This window comes from Erythrolamprus reginae, chromosome 4 (assembly GCF_031021105.1).
Source record: "Erythrolamprus reginae isolate rEryReg1 chromosome 4, rEryReg1.hap1, whole genome shotgun sequence".
NCBI classification, from domain to species: domain Eukaryota; kingdom Metazoa; phylum Chordata; class Lepidosauria; order Squamata; family Dipsadidae; genus Erythrolamprus; species Erythrolamprus reginae.
The window spans coordinates 89,108,475-89,132,876 of record NC_091953.1 but is presented as its reverse complement, the minus strand read 5'-3'; the positions used below and the strand labels follow the sequence as shown (position 1 = coordinate 89,132,876).

At 40.4% G+C, this 24,402-nt stretch overlaps 1 protein-coding gene across 1 annotated transcript in view; it reads right to left on the bottom strand.

Moving 5' to 3' along the window:
• The window catches only part of NLGN4X (neuroligin 4 X-linked), a 242,593-nt gene extending 222,748 nt beyond the window's left edge, over positions 1-19,845 (bottom strand). Inside the window, exon 1 of the mRNA XM_070750864.1 lies at positions 19,668-19,845. The gene's annotated coding sequence lies outside the window, so the exon portion shown is untranslated. The remainder of the gene's footprint in view (positions 1-19,667) is intronic.
• Between the last annotated feature and the right edge of the window lie 4,557 nt (positions 19,846-24,402).

Here is a 24,402-nt window from a genome sequence, read left to right as displayed (position 1 = left end):
AAGAGCAGAAACATATCTTAACTGCTGTCAAGAAAATTATATGGATGTTTCTATATAGTTTCCAGCACTCAAAATCTATTTGAAGACACAGTATATCTTTTCCTTCACCTTTTCAATATATAATTAAGCTTCCAACTATCTTTTCACTTAGATATGATAATTTTATGTTCACACCCTTGAGCCATTACATTTTTTAAAGGAAACTTTGTTAGCAATAGTAAAAACTGCTATATTTTAGGAAACATAACTCCCATTTGTGTCTTCTACTTACAAAGCTATCAAAATTAAAGCTATATTCACAACTACATCGAAGTGCTAATTCTAACATTCTTACAAGCTATTCTTTTAGTTCATTCAATTTAGATAGAAATATTTAATGTGTCTGTCCTCTGTGAAAAGTCTAAAAAAGGCTGCAATATAACAAATCGGTAAAACATAACCACAAAGAGAAAGATTTGGAAGAGTTAGTGGAAAACTAAAAAAAACCATTTTTTTTCAACATTTTTCATGTTTAAATAAAAACAACCCAAAATAAAAAAAAGGCTAAGATAATTTTATTTATGAAATTTAGTGTTGAGTCTTCAGAGAGGGGTGGCATACAAATCTAATAAACTATAAACTAAACTGAAGAGTTCAGAGACAGGAGGCTAACAAGACGGTTCCTTTATTTCAGCTCTTTAAGACAAGTGACATTCAGCTGGAACGCGTCTGAGTTTAACAGAGAACAGACGCTCCTTTTATACTTTTGCGGCTCCCGCCAAAAGAGAACTGTCAGTGCCTGAGCCAATCAGGCGCGACTTCTATTTTTACACAGTTTACATAGAGACAGCGTTTTTTTACATAGGAGCAACTATTTACATAGGATTCAACACCCCTCCTTCCTTAGTCAGAGACAAGTCAATCTGCCAGCCATGTGACAAAGTCCTCCAATCGGCTTAGCCTACGCAGAGTCCTTTCTGACCTGCGCAGATCATTCGAGTCCTCGCTTTCAACGGTGGAGGTCGGTTCGCTAGTACCTCCACAGTGCGGCTGGGGCCGAGGCTGAGCTCCGGCCTGCTGTGTTGAGTGGGCAGGCACAACACCGACCTCCGAGGACGAAGATGGCTCAACATCGCTGGAGGACCTTTCCCGTCTTGGTAAGTCCATTTGTATGTCCATTAAGACGGGTTGCGCGTTAAAGTCTAGTAGGGGGGAGGAGTCTGTATTAGCGGCTTGTACAGGGGAGGCCTCAATGCGCCTTCGTAAATGATCGATGTGCCTTCTCCACATTCGGCCATCGTCCAATTTTACAACATAAGTTTTAGGGTCTGTTTGCTGTACAATTGTTCCCTTCATCCAATTTAACCCCCCATCAAAATTTCTTGCAAAAATACTTTGACCCAAGTACAATTGTCTTTCAGGATTTACATACATAGAATTATGAGTACAATACCTTGGGTGTAATCTATCCAGTGGGGATCTAAGTTTCCTTCCCATTAGGATTTCAGCAGGACTTTTGTGTGTGTGGGAGTTAGGGGTGATATGTTGTGTTAACAAAAATTGGTCCAGATGCTGTTGTACATCCCCAGGGCCTGACCTGCGCAATGCCTCTTTTGCCACCCGAACGTACCGTTCTGCCAACCCGTTAGCCCATGGCGAGTAAGGTGAGATGAGAGCATGTCTGACCCCCAAGTTATCCAAGAACAATTCAAATTGCCTGGCTGTCAATTGGGGCCCATTGTCTGACACTAAGATGTCAGGACAGCCATGGGTGGCAAACAAATGGCGCAGAACCTTAATGGTAGCACTAGTGGTTATATTATTCATTGCAATAATTTCAACCCACCTTGAAAACGCATCTACCACTATCAAGAAATATTGAGACCCCACTGGCCCTGCAAAATCAATATGGACCCTGGACCAAGGCCCTGCAGGTTGCTCCCACTCAACTGGAGCTGTTTTGGGGGGATTTGGCCGTGACTCTTGGCATGGGTCACACTTGGCTACCCACCTTTCAATGTCTGCATCCAGACCAGGCCACCACAAGTGTCCCCTAGCTAAGCCCTTCATCCTTACAATACCAGGATGGCCCATATGTAACATAGTGAGTACTTTAGTCCTTAGACTTTCAGGAATGATTACTCTATCACCCCACAACAGACAACCCTTTACATATGACAGTTCCAGTCTTTTGTTTTTAAACTCAATTAAGTTTGCTTCTAAAGAGTCGTTATGCCACCCCTTGAGTACACAATTTACCACCTTTTGTAAAAACTGATCTTGCTGAGTGTGGTCAGCAACTTCTTTTGCTGTTGTTAGTGGGTTGTCCTCAAGCTCTAGAATTAAAACATCAGCAGATGGGGCTGGGTCCTCAACTATTTCTGCCATAGGGCACCTACTTAAACCATCTGCGTGGTTGATGGCTTTCCCTCCTTTATGTATAAGTTCATACTGGTAACCTGAAACAATGCCCATCTGATTAGTCTAGGCGACATAAAAGGAGGTGTTGGTTTGTTAGGGGCTAGCAGGCCTAGCAAGGGTTTGTGGTCAGTGACTAACTCAAATTTCCTGCCAAAAAGGTAGTTATGAAACTTTTTTACCCTAGCCACTATAGCTAGAGCCTCTTTAACTAGCTGGCTGTAATTTCTCTCGGTACTAGTCATTGTTCTGGAAAAGAAAGCAATTGGGGCTTCTGTGTTGTTTGGCAAGACATGTGCCAAGACCCCCCCGACCCCATACGGGGACGCATTGCACGTAAGCCTGACGGGTAGCAAAGTGCTATACTGAACTACCACACTTTTGGAAGTTAACAACTGCTTTATTTGCAAAAAGGCTTCGTGCTCAGTTCTCCCCCATGTCCAAGGAGTTCCCTTCTGAAGCAGCCGGTGTAGAGGCTCTGCTGCTGTTGCCTTCTGCTTTAAAAAAACAGAATAAAAATTTAGAAGGCCTAAAAATGCCTGCAATTCTGTCTTATTCTGTGGCTCTGGGGCTTCTCTTATGGCTTTTAATTTTTCAGTAGTTGGGTGGATGCCTTCGTCATCAATCCTATACCTTAAGAATTCCACACTGCTAGTTCCCCAAACACACTTGTCTGGTTTGATTCTTAGACCTTCAGCTTGTAGTCTATGTAATACCTCCCTTATTCTCTGGTTAAGTTGTGATTGGTTTTCTCCTGAAATTAATATGTCATCAAAATAGGGAATAGTGCCCTTAATTCCTGACAATAAGCGTTCCATTATGCTTTGAAAAATCCCAGGGGCTATGCTTACCCCAAATTGCAATCTGGTACATTTAAACGCACCCCTGTGGGTGACAATAGTCTGCGCAAGTGCGGTTGGCTCATCGACAGGGAGCTGTTGATAAGCTTGCGCCAAATAGATCTTGGCGAACACTTTCCCTTCCCCCAGGGAGTGAAGAAGTTGTTGCACCACTGGAATAGGGTAAGGGTGATGTTGTAAGGTCTTATTAAGCGTTGACTTATAGTCAGCGCAAACCCTCAAAGAGCCATCAGGCTTTAAAGGCGTGACTATGGGTGTTTCCCAAGGCCCTTGATCCACGGGGACTAAAATGCCCTGGCCTATAAACTTGTCAAGCTGTAGATTAAGCTTTGGAAGAAGAGGTAGGGGAACCCTACGGGGTTTGAGCCTGACAGGGGGGACCTTAGGGTCGATAGAGAAAGAGATAGGTGGCCCTTTGTAAGACCCCAAAGTGGAGCTAAAGACCTCAGGGAATTCCTGCAAGAAGTTAGGAATGTCATTAGATTTGACATTACAAATACCAGAGATTTCAATACCCAAAGGATCCATCCATGCCAATCCCAGAAGAGAGTGCCTAGCCCCTGCAACAACAATCAAAGGAAGGTCACATTTGACCTTTTTGAACATAATTGGTACATTTACCTTTCCCAATACTGGTATTATTCCCCCCTGAAAATCCTTAATTACTAAAGCAGTATGCATAAGAGCAGATTTTGAGAGACTAGGCATGTACAATTTTAGCTTTTCCCATGGCATAATGGTATACTTAGACCCAGTGTCCAGTTCCATGTTGCATGGCTTGTTGTTCAGGACCAGCGAAATTATGATTTTGCTCCTGTTTTTTGTTGCCGTGCTATTTACGGAAAAATGTTTTTTACCTCTTGCGTAGTCCCGGTTGACGGTTGAGTAGTTTCTGCGGGCGGAAAACCGAGGAAGTCGGTTTTCGCGCGGTTGAGCTATTTGGGTCTGGAACCGAGGAGGTTGTGGGGTGGAAAAAGAGTCTTCTGGCATGGGGGCTCTGCAGGCTTCGGCGATATGGCCCCGGCGGTTGCAGCGGCGGCAGATGGCATCCCGGAAAGGGCAGCATTGGCGCGGATGGTTCCCTCGGCAGCCGGAGCAGGGGGCAACGGGGCGAGGGTATCTGGGTTGTCTCGACTGGTCCTGTTGCAGCAGGAAACAGCTGTCCTCGGAGAAGGCAGGTTGTTCATGGTGAGAGCGTGGTTCTTCCGTCCGACGTCACCAGTGAAGAGTCCAGAGACAGGAGGCTAACAAGACGGTTCCTTTATTTCAGCTCTTTAAGACAAGTGACATTCAGCTGGAACGCGTCTGAGTTTAACAGAGAACAGACGCTCCTTTTATACTTTTGCGGCTCCCGCCAAAAGAGAACTGTCAGCACCTGAGCCAATCAGGCGCGACTTCTATTTTTACACAGTTTACATAGAGACAGCATTTTTTTACATAGGAGCAACTATTTACATAGGATTCAACATAAACTATTTAGCTTACAATTTTCAATAAATTGCTCTGTATTGTTATTTCATAGCAGATTTTTGTTAAATAGAATTCTTAAATAGAAATGAAAACAAAGGAGAATTGAGCCCAAAATTTATGTTATTAAGTGGGACATTTAAGTGAATTTTGACCTATTTTACAATCTTTCTTGCCACAGTTGTTTAATGAATCAATGTAGTTGATAAGTCAATAACCTGGTTGTTGAATGGATGTGGTTTCCCCATTGACAGAAGGCTTGTCAGAAGATTGCAAAAGATCATATGACCTAGAGACATAGCAATGGTCAACATAGCAACAAGTTGCCAAGCATTTGAATTCTAATCACATAATCATGTGAATGCTGCAATTTTTTTTAAAAAACAGATTGTTAGAAGATCTTCACGATATTTCTTTGTATTTTGTATGAAATTAACATTAAATTTTTGCTGCATATAATTTTAAAAAATATTGTAGTTTCAGAATCTTTCAATTTTTTTGGATGAAGGCTGCATGAAAAAGAATCATATTTTAAACCTATACGAGGTATACAACTGAAGGTTCAAATTACAAATACAAACACAATACAGATACAATCAGTATTTCAAAATGTAATGTAGGTTTATATCCAAATATGTTTTATTCTTTATACTATTTCCATCTCATCTTAAAATATTAACAGAATCCACAATGACCTGAGAATCAGTGTCTCCATATAAATAAGATTAGCAAACTTCCTCAAAGAGGGAGAGAGAGGGAGGGAGGGAGGGAGAGAGAAAGAGCCCTCAACACATAAATACTGTACTTCCACACCCTGGGCAAAATGTTTTGTCTATAGGAATAAATAATTCTTCATTTCTCACAGCTGTCTGGATCTCATTTTTATTTATTCTTCTGCAACCCCGACTCTTGTTGAAAACAAAATTATTATTCTGATACTAGGAATATTTAGCCACAGTTAAAGTTTATTCCAAATACAGTGATCCCCCGGGTATTGCGACCCCGATCATTGCGAAATGGCTATATGGCGATTTTGCAACCCGGAAGTAAAAACACCATCTGCGCATGCGCGCCCTTTTTTCTATGGGCACGCATGCGTAGATGGCGCCGGGCAGATCAGCTGCTGGGCGGCTTCCCTAGGTCTTCCCCCTCTTGCTGGCGGGAGGGCGAGCGGCGGGCATCAGCAAGGAGTTTCCCCACCGCCCACGCCGTTCATTCTCGCCGCTTCCCAGCTGAGTCCTGAAGCGAATTGGCTTCAGGACTCAGCTGGGAAGCGGCGCGAGCGAGCGCGAGCGAACGGCTTGTCCGCCGCCCGCCCGCCCTTCGCCCGCCCACGCCGTTCATTCTCGCCGCTTCCCAGCTGAGTCCTGAAGCGAATTCGCTTCAGGACTCAGCTGGGAAGCGGCGCGAGCGAGCGCGAGCGAACGGCTTGTCCGCCGCCCGCTCGCGCATCGCCCGCCCACGCCGTTCATTCTCGCCGCTTCCCAGCTGAGTCCTGAAGCGAATTTGCTTCAGGACTCAGCTGGGAAGCGGCGCGAGCGGGCGCGAGCGAATGGCTTGTCCGTCGCCCGCTCGCGCATCGCCCGCCCACGCCGTTCATTCTCGCCGCTTCCCAGCTGAGTCCTGAAGCGAATTTGCTTCAGGACTCAGCTGGGAAGCGGCGCGAGCGAGCGCGAGCGAACGGCTTGTCCGCCGCCCGCTCGCGCATTGCCCGCCCACGCCGTTCATTCTCGCCGCTTCCCAGCTGAGTCCTGAAGCGAATTCGCTTCAGGACTCAGCTGGGAAGTGGCGCGAGCGAGCGGTGTGGGCGGGCGAAGGGCGGGCGAGCGGCAGCGAGGAGTTTGCGTGGGTGGTGGGGAAACCCCAGCGCCGCTTCCCAGCTGAGTCCCCTTCCCAGGAACCCCAATCTTCGGCTCCTCGCTAGCGCTGCGGAAGTAAAAACACCATCTGCGCATGCGCAGATGGTGTTTTTACTTCCGCAGCGCTACTTCGCGAAAACCCGATCATTGCTAGGGGTCCTGGAACGGAACCCTCGCAATGATCGGGGGATCGCTGTATAGCAAAGGAAGAAGCTTCTTTTATTCTTCTCCCTATTTAATGACAATATATCTAATCTCCATTAATCATAGCTCTTAGCTGTGTCCATTCAAGGAGCATTTCATTAGCATTCCACAATCTGAAAAACAGCTATTTTTGTCTTCCAGAAGACAAATCCCAATACACTTGTGCATGAAAATGGAATATATAGTCTTGAATGATTAGTATAAGGTCATTTAACTAGACCCAATGCAGAGAAATATTGGGTATTACTAATCTTGCTGATTATCAAAGACTGTTTAAAATACTTCTTTTAAAAAACTACAACAAACAATAGATTTAATCAGCTGTAGCTTTCAGGAAGGCATTATTTTTTTCCCCTTGTAGATGATCTCCAAGCATAATATGATTCTGTATTCTCAATATCTTCCTTTTGGCTAAACTTTTTTTTTTTTTACTTCCAAGCATCATTTGCAGGTGGTAGTCAAAATGCATTTTAGGATCTCTAATAGATACATGCTCTTCTGGCTTAGAGCTACAGGAAGATCAATGCTTACACCAGCCTTTCCTTTTGAAAAAACAATTGAACCAATCAGCATTTTTTTTATTTAGGAGCTACAGCAACCATACATAAGTGACTGGAGGAGAAGAGAAGAACATGAAATTCATTTGTGGTGGACTTAAGAGGTCTTTTGGGCAGAACTCAAAGCCACATTCACCAGAACTCTTCAAAGGCAATGTTGAAAAGTCTTCATCTCTCATTATAAACTGTGCAGTTAAAAATATCTTCCATTACTGATTTTTTTATCCTACCAGGATCATTGCTCTCTGAAAGATAGGAAGGAGCCACTATCAACTAGAGTGAAACCTGATTACAGTATTCCTAAAGAACAAGGCAGCCACTAAAATAAGATAAGAAGAACCTTATATTGAAAGCAAATTAGAGATTCATTCTCATCATCTTGTCTTCATCCTTCATAGGACTCTATCTACAAAAATAATCAACAGAGAATCCTTTTTGGGACAGCCACCTGAAGATCTAGAAAAATAGCAGATTGCACAATAAGTGAAGCTCCACTAGCTCTAATGTTTCACTATAATATCATCACATTTTTAAAAGAAAAAGAAAAAAGAAATAGCAAAGAAAACCATTGTAACATTCCTTTATTTCAGAATTTTTTTAAATTTGCATATTTCTGAACTTTTAAAAAAAGTTACATGCTATTATTATTATTATTATTATTATACATTATTCTAATGTTTAAAATAATTTATTATTATTATGAAATAACAATAAAATATTACTTTATTATTATAAAATAATAATAATAATAATTATCTGTGCTAATTAATTAATGTTAGTGTGTTAATTGTCCTTATTCTTTTTTTAAAAAGAGAGCCAGATCAGTATAGTGGATAAGGTATGATGATAGAAACTGGGAGACCATGAATTCTAGTCCTGCCATTAGCACAAATCCAGCTGGGTTACTTTAGGCCAGGTGCTTTCAGCCTAGGAAGGCAGCAATGGCAAACCACTTTGATAAACATTGCCAAGAAAATTGTAGGGATTTGTTCAGGCAGTCTCAAAGAATTTGAAATGATTGAATGGGGGAAAAAATAAGTTCCAATTGTCCATCTGTCTATATATCTATATAGCTATAGATATATCCAGTGAAGGGCTACCAAAATTTTTACTACCACACTTTGGGTGTGGCCTATGCAGCAAACCCTGCATTTTCTTTCAACATCTTTCAGTGTAAATTGGGTGCACTGGGGTGGAGCTCCATTTTCACTACCCCAATGTGTTCTCCCCCATCCGGGCAATAGCCCACTCCTGGATATATTTATATACTGTATCTATATCTCGCATCCATAACTATCTTCTTACACACTTTTACTGTATTTATGTGTGTGTGTGTGTGTGTGTGTGTGTGTTTGTTTGTTTGTTTTGAATCACAGGGTATACCCAAATATGGGAGGGAGCATATTGCTTCCTTCCTTTTGCCTTTCAGCCCCACTCCAGGGACCATCCAGACATAAACTATATTTTCCATACTTTATTTCTTATTTCTTTATCAGCTCTTTGCAAAGTTTGGAATGTGTGTGTGTGTGTGTGTTTTCTGCTGTTGAATTTTCTTCTGTCAAATTTTCATTATCAGCAAAAATATGTTATACATATACATATACACATAGGACCAAGAAATTTTACTTTGTTTGCTATATTAGTGCTGAGACTGAGTTACCATTGCCCAGCTATGATTTTCAGTGTTACTGACATATTAACAGCCAGAAGTATGTACACTGAAAGAACAAGAAATGTAGGAGTGGATAGAAATATTCCTCATCTACTGTAAATTCTGCTGTGCATTCTTTAAAGACAATCACCAAATAATTTTTAAATTTCACTTGCTTAATAATAGAATAAGGAAAAAAGTGCCATCCTTCCTCTTTTGCACTACTATACTGAAGAGAAAAAACAGAGATATTGAATGATTTGGGTATTTATTTGATTTTGGGATATATTGTCATGAAATGAAATACTGTAACCATAAAGTTCGATTCAATCTTTCAAAGTTGTGGGATTTAAAAAAAAAAAAAACACCTTAAAATTGTACCCTATATATACATTAAAGCTATAGATTGTACAATCTGAGAATTCTGAGAAACCTGTCTGTCCAATATAATATGCATTTTATATAATAAGTACTTTTCGCCGACATTTTGAATAATTAATTCATATTTACCTCTGTTCTTCTAATTTGATTTTTAAACTAATTTTCTATCAGCTTTACCAAAGATTTCCTTTTCAACTCATTACTATAGAGCTTTGACTTTGCCTTTCCCTATATGTATTAAGCATATCACCCTTCCTTTTACTGTCGGGCATAATTTGATTCCTTGACTGATTCTTTCTGGATGATGAATTCTGACATTAATACTGATTCATACATCAGCTTCACTATTATCTAATTTATATCAAATAAAACTATCTAATAGTCCTCATCCTGCAAAGGGATGTACATGGAATCATAATAAATGAATTATGATTGAATCATGAAAAAAAAACCCATGACATTGGGCCAAACAGTGATAGGTTACATAAATGCTACAGAAATTCCCATTCTTTCAAATATATTATTACTGTATGTTCCAGGTTATCCTCTCCTATTACTTTTAAATGCCCCAATGCCAGCATTTTGGTTGTTGTGTGTCCCAAAGCAAGTATTTCATAGAGTTCCTGAGTACCCAGAATCTTTCCAGTTCAGAGGTGGATTCCTACTGGTTTGGACTTGTTCTATAGAATCATTAGTAACTTAAAGTTAGTGAGTATATTAAAAGCTGGGTCACTTGAACCGGCAGTGACCCAGGCTTGCTACACACCCCTGCCCACACTGTTCTTTTGGTGTCACCATAGGCACCACCATCTTGTTTTTTGCTTCTGTGCATGCAAAAAGCATATAGACTTATATGTGATCATCCAATGGCAATGGGTGAGTTATCATCAGTATGCTGATGATACTCAGCATATGTGATCATCCAATGGCATGTGGTGAGTTATGATACTCAGCTTTACATCTCCACCCCATGTCAACTCAGTGAAGCAGTAGAAGTAATGTTCCAGTGTCTGGAGGGTGTGAGGGTTTGGATTGGTGTTAATAGACTCAGACTCAACCCCAACAAGACAGAGTAGCTGTGGGTCTTGCCTCCCAAGGACACTCCTACCTGACCATCCATTACCCACGGAGGAGCTTTTGGCCCCCTCGGATAAGGTTCACAACTTGGGCATCCTCCTCGATCCACAGCTGAGGTTAGAAGACCATCTCTCAGCTATGGCAAGGGGGGCATTCACATGGGTGTACCAGTTGCGGCCCGATCTGGACAGGGAGTCACTTTTCACAGTCACTCACACCCTTATCAGCTCGAAGTTCAACTACTGCAATGCTCTCTACATGGGGTTAGAGACTGCAAATAGTGCAAAAGGCAGTTATTGTGGATCTGCCCACATCTCACCATCTCTCCGTGAACTGCATTGGTTGCTGATTGGTCTCCGGACACAGTTCAAACTGTTGGCTATGACCTATAAAGCCCTACATGGCTTAGGACCATATTACCTATATGACCACCTTTTGCCTCATGTATCCCAGCAGCCAGTCAGGTCCCACAGAATCGTCCTCCTCCAGGACCCGTCAGCCAGGCAATGTCGTCCGGCAGGGTATAGGGGAAAAGCCTTCTCTGTGGTGGCTCCGGCCCTTTGGAACCAACTCCCTCTGGTGATTCGTACCGCCCCCACCCTTTCATAAGGCCCTGAAGACCCATCTTTGCTGGCAGGCATGGAGGCCATGCAGGCATGGAGGCCATGAGTTTTAAGAACTGACTTTGGGCGGTGTTATGAATAGCTAATCCAGTTGGATGAATGTGGATGATTGTATTTTGCTTTGTGTTTTATTTTTTTGTTTTTAGGAAAAATGGGGTTTTAGAATTTTTAGAACTTTTGTAATATTAGATTTCTCACATGTACTCTTGTAAGCCACCCTAATTCAGTTAACAAGGGTGGCATAGAAATGTAATTAAATCAATAAATAATAAATCAATAAATACTGCTTCATAGTGCTTTATAGACCTTTTTAAATGGTTTAAAGAGTCAGCATATTGCCTACAATAATCTGAGTCATTTTACCAATTTCAGAAGGATGGAAAGCTGAGTCAACCCTGAGCTGGTCAGCCCTAACTGCTGGCAATCAGCAGAATTAGCCTGCAATACTGGATTTTCATGACTGTGCTACCACAACTCCTATATATGACGAAAGCATATACCAGTAATTTTAATAATTTACATTTTCCCTATCTTTATCATTTCAGTACATTACAAATGCTCTATTTTCCATTTCCTATCAGTTGCACTTCAGTGTGCCTCTCTTTTGCTATTACCAAGCCATGAAAAACTCTCATTCCTTTTTTTAAAAAAGAGTTTTTTAAAAAGTCATTTTAATAATGACTGTATTTTTCTCATCATTCATCCTTGTCATTTAATCAGCTCATTGTGAGATTTTCTATAATGGGCTTCTAATGAGAACTCCATTAATTCCCAAAGCTTGGCTCTTTTAAAAGTTTCAACACCTCTGTCAAGTAGAAGAGTGTTCTAAAAATGAAATATGAAAGAGAAAGGTAGAAAATGCTACTACATTACTTAAATGAAGCTACCTTAATGTGAGTATATTAAAAGCAGAGATGGAGCAGATGTATGTTATAGCAAAAATGCATGGATAGAAACATAGAAACAAAGAAGATTGATGGCAGAAAAAAGACCTCATGGTCCATCTAGTCTTCCTTTGTACTATTTCCTGTATTTTATCTTAGGATGGATATATGTTTATCCCAGGCATGTTTAAATTCAGTTACTGTGGATTTACCAACCACATCTGCTGGACGTTTGTTCCAAGCATCTACTACTCATGATCTCAGATGCGAAAGGTTTTTTTTAGAAACATTGTATGATTTCTGATGTTATTCTTACATACACAATAAGAATAAATGGATAAGAAGTTGCCCAGGATTTCAAGTTAGAAAAAAGAGGATTCTGCTTCTAATTCATAGTTCTCACCTTTATAGAAATAGGCATTTATCCTTCAAAAAAATCATGCAATGCCTGATTTTATGTGCTTTTGCATTCTTGGCAGTTTCCTTTAATATAGTTATACATTTATCTGCTTGTTGTAACCCACTTGCAGTATTTTACTCTACTCTTTTAAAAGATAACTAAAATATGTCCTCCTTAAAGGTTACCTTATCAGTGAGATGAGTGGCATATAGATTTAATAAAGAAATAAAAACTTCATTACACAGTTCATTACAACTTTATTTTTTTTAAAGTTCAATTTTCTTCTTTCATCTATGTATATCTATGTATGTATGTACAGTATATATTAAATGCTAGGTATGTGTGTGTGTGTATGGAGAGAGAGAGAGAGAGAGAGAGAGAGAGAGAGAGAGAGAGAGAGAGAGAGAGAGAGAGCGCTTATGGAAGCAAAAGACCGAAGAAGTCATTTACTAGAAGATTTTTAATGACAAATTTGCATTGGTATCCTTCAGTCTCAGAAGACCGTGCTCTGGATGCCCCAGAGCATGAAGCCTGGGCAGGTTAGTATGGAGGACAGATTGTTACCCAAGCAGCCCCCCACATCTCTGAAATATTCTAATGGAATGGCAAAGGCCAATACGATTGGTTCCAGCTACGTCATTGCTCAAATGACAAATACAACATGTAAAATATTACAAAATATATGAAATACCTCCATGTTTTGCAAACATAGTGAAAAACCTACATCATCCATGTTTTCACTCATTCAATTGGCACTCGATCGCCTAGCTTTCTGACCGCATTCCTTATATCTGCTTTGCAGAATTTTCACATCTGGCCTACTGCTCTTCACTACTTTATCACTTTATTAAAATTGAGTATGACCCACTCTATTTTATAACTTTAATAAAAAATTAAATTACAAGAAAACCTAATTGGAATGTTAAAAAATGAAAATGCATGGAGCATACACATTTATTAGAAAACAGCTGATTTCAAGGAGACAGTAGTTACTTCTTTAATTTGCCTCTGTGTATTATTTGTTGCCCTTTTAGAAAAAACTGCTATTTATTATTTTATAGGTGTGACCTGCCTCCGTAGAATTCTGAGGATCCAGTGGCAGAATAAGGTGCCTGACATTGAAGTCCTCTCCAGAGCAGGTCCCATCCTGCTGATGAAAGCCCAGATACGCTGGACAGGCCATGTTGCTAGGATGCCAGACCTAAACAGCTCCTCTCTGGTGAGCTGTCTAAAGGAAAGCAATCGCATGGGGGACAAAGGAAGCAATAGAAAGACACATTGAAAGCCTCTTCAAGTCCCCCGATATTGACATCACCTCCTGGGAAACCCTAGCACAAGATCGATCAACATGGCGCATGCTGATCCACCAAGACGTCCAGACATATGAGGCCAGAAGAACATTCATAGCAGAAGAGAAGCGAGCACTCTGCAAAGCCAGAGCTGCAAATGCTGTGACAATGGTGCCCATAAATATCTGCCTAACATGTGGCAGAACATTTCGTGCCCGTATAGGCATTACCATCCACCTGCGGACACATCACGTACAGCCCACAACCCATTAGATGTCAAGGTCCTCTTCGAACATGATGGATGAACATCATGTGTAATTAGACAAAGTTCTGGAGTTAATGCTTTATTCAGGAAACAACTACTTCTACTTCTTCTACTTCTACTTCTATTTCTACTACTTCTTCTTCTTCTACTACTATTACTACTACTACTACTACTACTACTACTACTATTCTTCCTCCTCTTCCTCTTCCTCTCCCTTTCCCCTTCCCCCTTCTCCATCCATTATTTCCAGGACAACTGCCAATGAAATGTCACTGCCATCACACAACAAGCTTTTTTTTCTGTTGCAATTCAGACAGGGGACCACTAAAGCAAACAGACTAAGACTCATCAAAAGGTTGGGAGGCAGAGTGCAAAGCCCTCTCAGATTCAGATATCAAAATGACTCATAATATCAGTGCTTTACAAACAGAGCTTGAGTACACCTGAGTTGCATAGTGATAGAAGAAAGCTTTAGTCTGAATTTAAATTTCATTGTGGGCTTCAGTGGCTTGATGCAAGCCCTGTGTTTAAGACCCAGGTTTCTAATATTGTTAGGGAGGAAACCAGATTATGAGCATAGCTGCACTTAATAACAACTGAACAGACAGTACAGTCTCACTTTAGGACTCAGAGGTTTATTAGAATTTAAAGCATGATAAACATAAAATACTCATATCACATTGCAAACATGGTCAATCTGACAAGCAGTCAAGGGGACGGCTTGGGACTGATTTACAACCTCCCACCACTCATCCTAGTCTTTCATACCTGAAAACAACAAAGCCACAAGACTTTCTGGAATTTGCCACTCAGCCATAGCAACAGGGGCAGTTGCTACCTCCTTCAGCCTAAATGTCATAATGTAACTATTTTTACGTACGTGACCAACTTAAGTTCCTCTTTTACCACCACATTGTGCAGCTAATCATGTCCTGCTTCCAAGGCACAATTGCCACATACTCAGGGGCACAATTTCACCATACAAGCATCAGTGATTTTTCATAATTTAATCAATACTGACCAGTGTGCTGGGTCTGCGGTCTCCAGACCCTAAGAAATATGTTTATCTTTTGATTACAAGTACTATAATGTAGACAAAGTATCTTTCATAATTCTTTTGAGTACTGCAGACATGTACTCTGGTATCAATTCACATTGATGCTGGACCCAGCCCAGGGCCCCCATGGTAACTTGCAATGCCAGGAACTGGATAGGTGCAGCATCAATAGCAGAAATTTTGTAAGCTTCCCACAATGTTACTTCTTCTTATATCCTTAATTCTTCCTTCCTTCCTTCCTCTCTCTCTCTCTCTTTCTTTTCTTTTCCTTTCCTTTCCTCCCTCCTTCCTCCCCTATACAATGGCTCAAAGACAAAGATACTGTCCCATACAGGTGACTGTATTCCACACAATAAACAATTAAACTAATCAAAAACATTTTTCTCTTTTAATGAGGTCATTTTGGTGAGAATCCATCAGAACCAGGCACTGTACCTCTATAGCAAAAGGTAACGTGAAAAAATAAACCCCATCCTGAAAAGGATTAAAACAATACTTCCTACTGATTCACGGCTGAATGTGAACTGCCTGTGCACATTTTAAGAGTCCTTTTTTTTTTGAGAAACCCTTCAACATGAAGCCAGCCAATAAAAGATTACTATAGTCCTATTGATCTTTTTCATTTTGTGCTAAAGCAAAATAATGATCAGCCAATTTATTTCAGGTGATAATAAGAGATCACAATTATGCAGAAATAATGACCTTAATTTTATGTACCCTAAACTCAATTGTAATTTACATTATTTCCGTTTTATATTACTAATGAGAACAAAGCACTCATTAACTTATACAGGTCATTTAGGAGCTGAAATTCTGACCAAATTCAATATATGGAGGTAGCTATTTACAATTAAATGAAGTGCTAACTTTTCTTTTGGAGATACATTATATCCTTGAACTATATTGTATTTTAATTACATTACAAAATAACAAATATTTTTTGAGAGAAGTAGCATGAAACAATAGTACTGCATACAATCATGATCCACTAAGTAAAATTTAAAAACAAAAATACCGGTATTTTTTTGCTACATAATGTTTATCAATCATAAGACTCTACTTATTGTTATTTGTGTTGTTGTGTTGCTATTTGTGTTGTTATATTACCAAATTACTTCTTCTGATTACTACCACATAAAGTATGCAATTCTTGTATAGGAATTTCATATAATTCTAAATAAAAATTTAAATTTCTCTTCCAGAATAACCCAGATTGTGGATCTCTCTCTCTCTCTCTCTCTCTCTCTCTCTCTCTCTCTCTCTCTCTCTCTCTCTCTCTCTCTCTCTCTCTCCACACACACACACACACACACACACACACACACAAGTGAGTAATGTAACTGGAGAGAAATAATATTACAAAAATATAAAAATGAATGATACAATCCACTAATACCAAGAGTCTAATACCAAGAGTAGTCTGTACCCATTTTGTGCAAGAAATATATTTCTGCCTTCTATGAATTTGATTTTCAAATTTTTAGTAAATGGATTCCTGAAAATTATAGGAAATAAACTATTTTTATATCACAATTTTGCTATCAAATGTGATTTTTAAAGCTATCAAATGTGATCTTTTAAAGCTTTACCTTCTTCACCCTCCCACATGTATGCCCCATCTTATGTACAAATTCAAAATATTTCCTTATTTCAGAAACACTCTTCCTTCTATTCTTACTCATAATATAGTATTTTCAGCAATATAATATACTTTCTGACAATGTTATCAATTGATTTATTTATATAAGCACCAAATAAGTTTACTGCAATAGCAGAGAATGAAACATGAATTTGATCAAAAACAGCCAGTGTAATGGATTCAGTAGATACGTCAATCTTTGTCTCTTATTATTAGACTTATAGACTTTTACAGTTCAGTTCAGTGGATGTACACTATAACAAAGTACGCACTCTTTTTTCTTCATTCTGCTGCATATCCGTTGACATAATTGTTATATCTTGTTCCAAGCAAGCCAAATCCTACACTTCCTGCAATTCTCATACATGAACTTTGAAATCTCAGAGAGCCTCCTATTTCCCAAGAAGACATAACTGATGGGTAGGAAAGCAGGCCTAGATGAATATACCACAATTTGCAAAACAATCCTGCTTTTGTTGTTTGCAGAACAGACATACAATGGGTCTTTTAAGATACAAGAAGAACTACAGTAGAGGGGAAAAAAACATTCAAGCAAATGAGGAAATCTCCCCCCAAAATAAATAAAATGCACATCATTAAGAAGTATCCACACTACCACCTTGTGGAATTTTCTTGCAAGAACACCTGCTTTTTTTCCCATCACCTTCCCCCACCCAAAAGTAGAAAAGTTTCTATTATATATAGTATTTTCCTGTTTTTCTACATAGTTATTTTCTTAATTTCATATACATACACCACACACTATACATAGATGTCCATAGTAACAGAGAAGACAAAATATCATATGGACTGTCAGAATCTTATACATGCCTACAGGTCAGTCAATTAATGGGGCCTTTTGTTGAAATACTTAACTTCTCCAACCCTTAATACTGAAAAATAAAATTAACCAGGCACTGAACATAACCACTTTCCAATAAATTTCTCCCATCAGTCCAAAAATTTTTCAAGCAAAACAAAATCAAGGAAAAAAACACACTTAGTAACTGAGCAGCATCTCGAAATTAGAATGGTAAGAACAAGAATTTGGAAGAATTTTTACTCCATATCTTTATAATATTGCTTAATCTCCTATTCAAAGCCTAAAGTAGATATTCTTAACTTTCAGACATCTTACAGCTAGGTCAGGTTATAATTCAGGCAAAGTCTATCAAGCAGAGCCATAACTATAATGATAAAGGGGTACCTATGGACTGGGGAGTGAGGTTGAATTGACTTTATCATTAGGCCATAGCTTCAACATTGATAGCTGTGATTGCTAGATAAATGATTGCAAATTGTGGTTAAGTAAATGAAAAAGCAACTTGGGGGGGGGCGGCATTTTGTAAAGTGGAAACACTGAAATTGGGCATTTGGACATAGGTGAAGGGTAAATAATGCTGTCCATGGTTGGAAAAACTAGATAATTTTACCTGAAAAGTTGGACCTGGTATGGTGTGAGGGACAAGACAGCTGCAGCTGCTCAATCTTTCCAGAGCATCTGAGTGCCAAAGAGTTAGCAGACTGTACTGGAGACCTGGCAGCATCTGGAACTTTCAAGCCCCTGCAGTGATTTGGGGGTGGGGAAATGAGATGAAGCCATCTCTCTTTCTCTTCCCCCCCCCCTCTCCCCCACAATTACTACCATTCTTTCCTTAAACATCCTCCTAGGCCTCTGGAAGCTGGAAAAGGGGGATGAGGCAGTTTTGCTAAGGATGAGACAGGGAGGAGACTAACATGTTAGGCTGCCGATCTTATGACCCCCTTCACGGGTGGCTGCAGAAGGGACAGTTCATCATTCACAAGGCCCTGCAGACCAAAAGGGAGGGGTGCACAGGAGAAAGAAGGCAGCTGCAGTGCAGTGAAGGAAGAGGTGGACGAAAAGGGTAGTAGAAGCAACCCTGACGTCTGACATTTAAAGGCAGGTTGTTCGAACACTTGAGTCTTAGTTCCAGGTTTGCTAACTTTCCACTGGGAGAGTCGAACGTTAGCAACGTCGAGCAACCATTCCAGCCCAAAAGCAGAGTTTTATTTCTCCCCCCCCCACCTCCCCACGAGAAGGTACAAAGAATTCAAAACGGAGAAAGACCCACGGCAGATCTAGCAACCCTATTGTCGTCGTGGTCCCCCCCCCCCACCTCCGCAAAGACGCTCCAGCTTCCTCCCTCCCGCTCCTTTTTTCAAAGCTATTTCCGTTGTTCTTCCCATTTAATTCAGCTTCTCTTCTTTTCAGATAAACAAGTAATAAATAAGGAGGAAACCCACCCCGAATGCCAGTCTGTAAATCACGTGGGTGTTTTTTCATCTATTAAAAGGGGGGGGGAGAACACCAAGCAGCCTCCGGAGATGGGGGGGAGGAGGAGGACCTACTTAATGGTTCCAGAGAGCCCCTAATCCCTCCCCATTCTAGCGGGGGAGGGCTAAAACAACGCTCCGGCCGCCTGTTTTGCATTTCTCCCCCACCTCCATTCCCGTTCGGTTCCCAAGAGCAACCTCTGAGGTCCAAGCTTCCCTGCATAATCTCCGTGAAGCGGCGACACTTCCCCACCACCACCACGCGCTTTCTCTCTGCCCTCCGTACTGCAGATATCACCCGCTGTCCCCCCCCCCAACCCGCCACCCACCCGCACTGGCTTTATTTCTCAGAGAGGCAGAACTACTTTGTAAACATCTCACACAGAGCCCCAAGCTTCGCCAAAGAGCTGACTGCAGCAAAGTGGTCCCCACCTTCCAAATCAGGGTCCAGGATGCGTGGATGCTCAAGTGTGGGCGCTTGCAAAGAGAGGGCGGTGTGTGTGTGTGAAGGGGGGGGGGGGGTTGAAATCCTCTAACGGTGGCGGCGGTGGTGGGAAGAGGGGGAGGGCGAGAGAAGAGGAGGAAAAGAAAAGAGAAAGTCTTTGCCCTCCCCCTCCCCCATGAAGGTGGCAAAGCGGCGGGAAGCGGGGAGGGGGGAGCGCAAAAATGACTGCAGCAAAGCCAATACCTCTATGGAGTACCGGCTGCAAAAACCGAAAACAAGAAGGGGCAGAGAAAGGAAAGACTTCCAGATGCACTTACCTTTACCGAAGGAACGGGTGTTCTAGACTTTCCAGCGGATTGCTTTCCCGGCGAAAGGAATTTGGTGGGAATCTCACACCGCTGGAATGAGCGGAGTTCGGCGTCTGTCCCCTGCACCCATCCCCTGTCCGCGTCCGTGAAATCCAACCCGAAGGATCGTTCTCGTCCGGAGGAATGCAACAGCCCCCCTCGGAAGCAGGGAGGGGGTGGGCGAGTGGATGGGCGGGTGGGGAAGAGCGGGCGATCAAACAAAACAACAACGCGCACCCACGCACCCCGCAAAACCTGGCCTCCACCCTGGGCTTGAAATCAACCCGTAGCTCCTCGCTGCCAATGACCTACATTCAAAAAGGAGGAAATTCAGCCCAAGCCGCGCGGGAAGGAAGCGAGTTGGGTCTCTGAGTAAAGAGCTCAGATCGCCGATGCGGGGAGACAGCGGTAGGGAGGAGGGAGGGAGAGCGCGCGAGAGAGAGACTGCTCGGCTAGGAGAAGCGAGATTGAGCAGGGAGAGGGTCCAGGCTGTACCAGTCTCTCTTCTTCTGCTATTGGACCAAACTGAATGAAATTTACAAAGCCAACAACCAATAGATCTCCTCAGTCTGGCCCATCGCTACAGAAACCAGATCGACATCTACAAGCCGAGGCGAAGAGCCTCTCGTCCCCTCAACCCAAACCAGCTGGAAGAGAATTACCCGGGGTTAATGTCTGGAGGGCTGAACAGGTGGGCATTGGTACACATGTTGAAAGAGGAAGGTAAAGAAAAGCACCTGTTACTGCCCTGGAACATCACTGGCTTCACTCGCGCGCGCACGCACACACACCCTAATCCCATCAGGGCTACTTCAAAAATGGTCTCTTCCACAGCAGCAGCAATGACTACCGGCTAATAAACTTGCTCAAATAGTAAGCCATTCTTGAGCTGGGGAACAGGATTTTAAAAGATCATGCTGTTCTAGGAGCAGCATCTTCGGTATTTCAAGGAGGCATCGTTGGAATCGCGGGAGGTTGATTGTTGGATTACAAAACATATGCTTTGTCATTGATCTGTGTCCCCACCCATTGCTTTGACATTGTGTCTTACTTTTCTCTATGCCACACCTCACAAATGGGAAGTGGTTTCCATAAGCAAAAGGTGTGGTGGGTTTCCACCTGCTTGTTCTACTGAAATGTGGACTGAAGTTTTGTTCTGAAAAGCAAGTAGAAAAGCTGATTTCTTTGAATTGCTGGAATAAGTTACATTAAAAAGCAATTAAATAAAGGCTGTAAATCAATAAACCTTATTTGTTCCATTGTTTGAACCAGCAGAACTACAACATGGGTTATAGTGATCCTACATGGAATGTAATCCTTGCTGTGGCAAGGGAAAAAACTGCCACTATAATTTGTCCTACTCATTATCATTATTCACCTCTGTGTTTTGCTGCCAGCTGTTGTTTTGAAGTACAGAAAAGAGTAGGATAAGGATGCTTAAATCATGACCTGTGTCATGGATATAATCAATAAAATTGGGATTGCCAAGTTGCTAACACTGTGTGTGTATGTGTGTGGGTGGTGGTGGTGGTGGTGGTGTTTAGATTTCTAAAACTAAATCTTTGACTTACTCTTCATATCACTGGAATTTCTTTATCACTTTAAAATTATATAAAATCGATCAGAGAATGTGACTATGGGTAGCTGTCCATCAGGTTCCACATAGCTTGAGACACCTGTCATAAGCATGGCTGCAAAGTGGAACATTACATATAATTATCAAAGCCTTTTGGACATTGCCTTGATGGTTTGGAACGGATAGGAGCCACAATTCTGAAGTTTATGTAAGAAATCCAGGATAATTGATCCTTGTTTCTTGTGAGGAATCATGAAATAGAAAGCTGTAATAAATGTAGGAATCCCCAGAAAATACGACACCCATTTTAAAAAAATATTTATTTATTTTTCATTTGTTTGTTTGTTTGTTTCACACTGCAAAGCTGTATACCACTATATACCACTGCAAAATTATGTATACCAAATCACATCAAACACAGATTTGATCATCTCATTTTAAAGAGTCCTTTGGGATTGGGCGGCATAGAAGTCGAATTAAATAAATAAAATAAATAAATAAGTGTTGAGACATCATTTCAATAATATTTTAATTATTAATATCAAAAATATTAGAATAATATTTTAAAAGATATTTCTAGGCAGGCTCATGCTTTCTTAAAATTTGAAAGAGGGTGTAGTGAAGTAGATAAAAGTTGAATTCTCTGACTAAATGTTCTACAGTATTACAGGCACCACTTTAATAATTTTTAAAATAGAATAGGCCACTTTTGAGGGCAGAATCACAGAGTTAATTCATAATAGACCTATTATGACATGTCTGCAATGGATTTTAAATTTGTTCCATCTTGAAAATGATATCATTGGAAAATAATTGAATAATTTCACATACTGAATTTTTCTCAAATCACTAGAAATATCTAGGATAACATAAAAGAGAATGAAATCAGGTTTTTTAATCAATTTAAATTTACACATGATATAGGACAAGCAATTCCACTGATATTATGCACCTTCACAATCTCAATCTTTGTCCAGTCTCCTATGTCCTTATCTCATTACAATTTATGAGTGAAATAAGCTTAAGTCGTCATGAAATGTACTAAAGTAAATTGTACTCAAGAAAGCAAATGCAAAACCATAAAATAATGAAGGATACATGTGGATTTCTTATTTTGTCAGTTTTTCAATATTTGTCTATTTCAAATTGACAAATTCAAAGATCAGTTTCAAAATACTTCTCAGTTTAATAGCAGATCAAGTTTGTTTGTTTGTTTGTTTGATTTATGTATATTTTTATACAATTTTACTTCTGCTGTATGGTATCTAGGTAGTGGCATGACTCTTCAATGTTCCTCTTCTCAGAGGCTATTTTTTCCATATGTATCTTTATTTCACATTATTTTAATGTAGTGATTGAAGATGAGAAGAGAGGAAGTTAAAGAAGCTTAGAGAAGCCCAGGAAAACCTCCAGAGTCAGAATCATCCCAATCACACCGCAGTGCCCTATAAGTGAACGTTTTACTTACTGGCTGACCATACCTTGAAAAGAGAACAACAAGAAAGCCACAGAAAATCACCTTGTCTATAATATTTGGCAGAGACTTGGAATAGATACAATAGAAGCAGAACATGGGCTGAATGATATATGATAAAATGTAGTAAATTTTGCATTGATTCAAGGTTGGATGTATGCAACTTTAATTCAATAGGACCAAAAAAAAACCAAAATGAAAATTATGTTCAACAGGGCCTAAATTATGTTAAAAGGGTTTGTTACCTAGTGACTAATCATTGCATATTCCTTGGTACTTCCCTGCTTATATTATAAAATACACCTTCATTTACTCTAAGCTTCAGAGACAGCCTAGAAGTTATAGTTTTCTTCTGTTGTAAAGAAAACTCTGCTGTGGACACATAGCCATATGTCCTAGAATTTTCTTTAATGGTGCTGCTGCTAAAACCCCAGTAATGAATGAAACAGGTTCATGTTGTAGTTGTTTCTCCTGGCCCATTAGGAATAGATTGATCAGTTTTGTATGGGAAGAGTAATACTGTATTAGATACCAAATAAATGATTTATGTTAGAAGAGGGCCATTAGTCTTACAAGCTTCTTTATGTTGCAGCTGGGAAATCTTACAATAAAGAAATATATCTGTTGAAGACAAAAGCCATGTCACAATAAATATTGTAGATTATTTCCTTTTAAAAATAAATCTGCAAAATAAAAATAAAATAAAACTGCAAACTTACAGTAAAGAAATTCCAGATATGTTTGACATCAAAAACCCAGTGTTAGCTTTAGAAATCTGTGCTATTTACTTACTTACTTACTTACTTTTATTTAATCAGCATATGGCCATTCAGCTCAAATACTGTAGATGATTTCACATGGTTTATGATAAAATGGATAAAACATATAATTAAAAAAAGACATTAAAATCTACAGCAGAATCATTTTAAAAAACCACAATTAACTTAAAGAAGATATTATGCCTACCGGGCATAAAAAGGCCATGAGGCTCATTCTCAAAACACCTAGGTAAATCTTCATTGGCTGATGAAAAACTGCTCATGAGGGGAGGGCTGGGATGAGGAAACGCATTGGTGCAGGGCTGATGCCCTGGGCTGCCTTCAACCAAGACTTGATTTGGGGAGCTCAATCAGAATAAACAGTAAAAACAGGGCCCAACACTTACTGATGATTAATTGGAAGAGAAAAAAAATAATGGAACTAGCTTTGCCTGGCAACTCTCCCAAGGTCTAAATGGAGTAGGCGGTTGAATTTTTTTCAATTTCCCCTTTCTCCCCTTCATTCCAGGCAGTCACCTTCCTCATAGATGGCCTCTGCCACCACTACCAATTTGTGTTGGGTCTGCAATTTCTGATTGGTTTATGGTTGCTAATCTGGCTACTCCCAGATAGTGTGGTGTTCAGTTACTGCATTGACATTTTCTGTACTGGTCAATTCAGCCATTGACTTTCATTGTCATTCTTTCCTTTTTGTTATATGAATTCCTCATTGTTTTTCTGATGACATTGGTTCTCATACTGCCAACTCTTCTCTTTGTAGGATCCTACTTCCAAGCTCGCTGACCACATCTGATCTCTCCTTGGGACTTATCAGAGACATACTGAAGAACAATATAGAATAGGACAGAATAGGACAGAACACAACAGAACAAAATA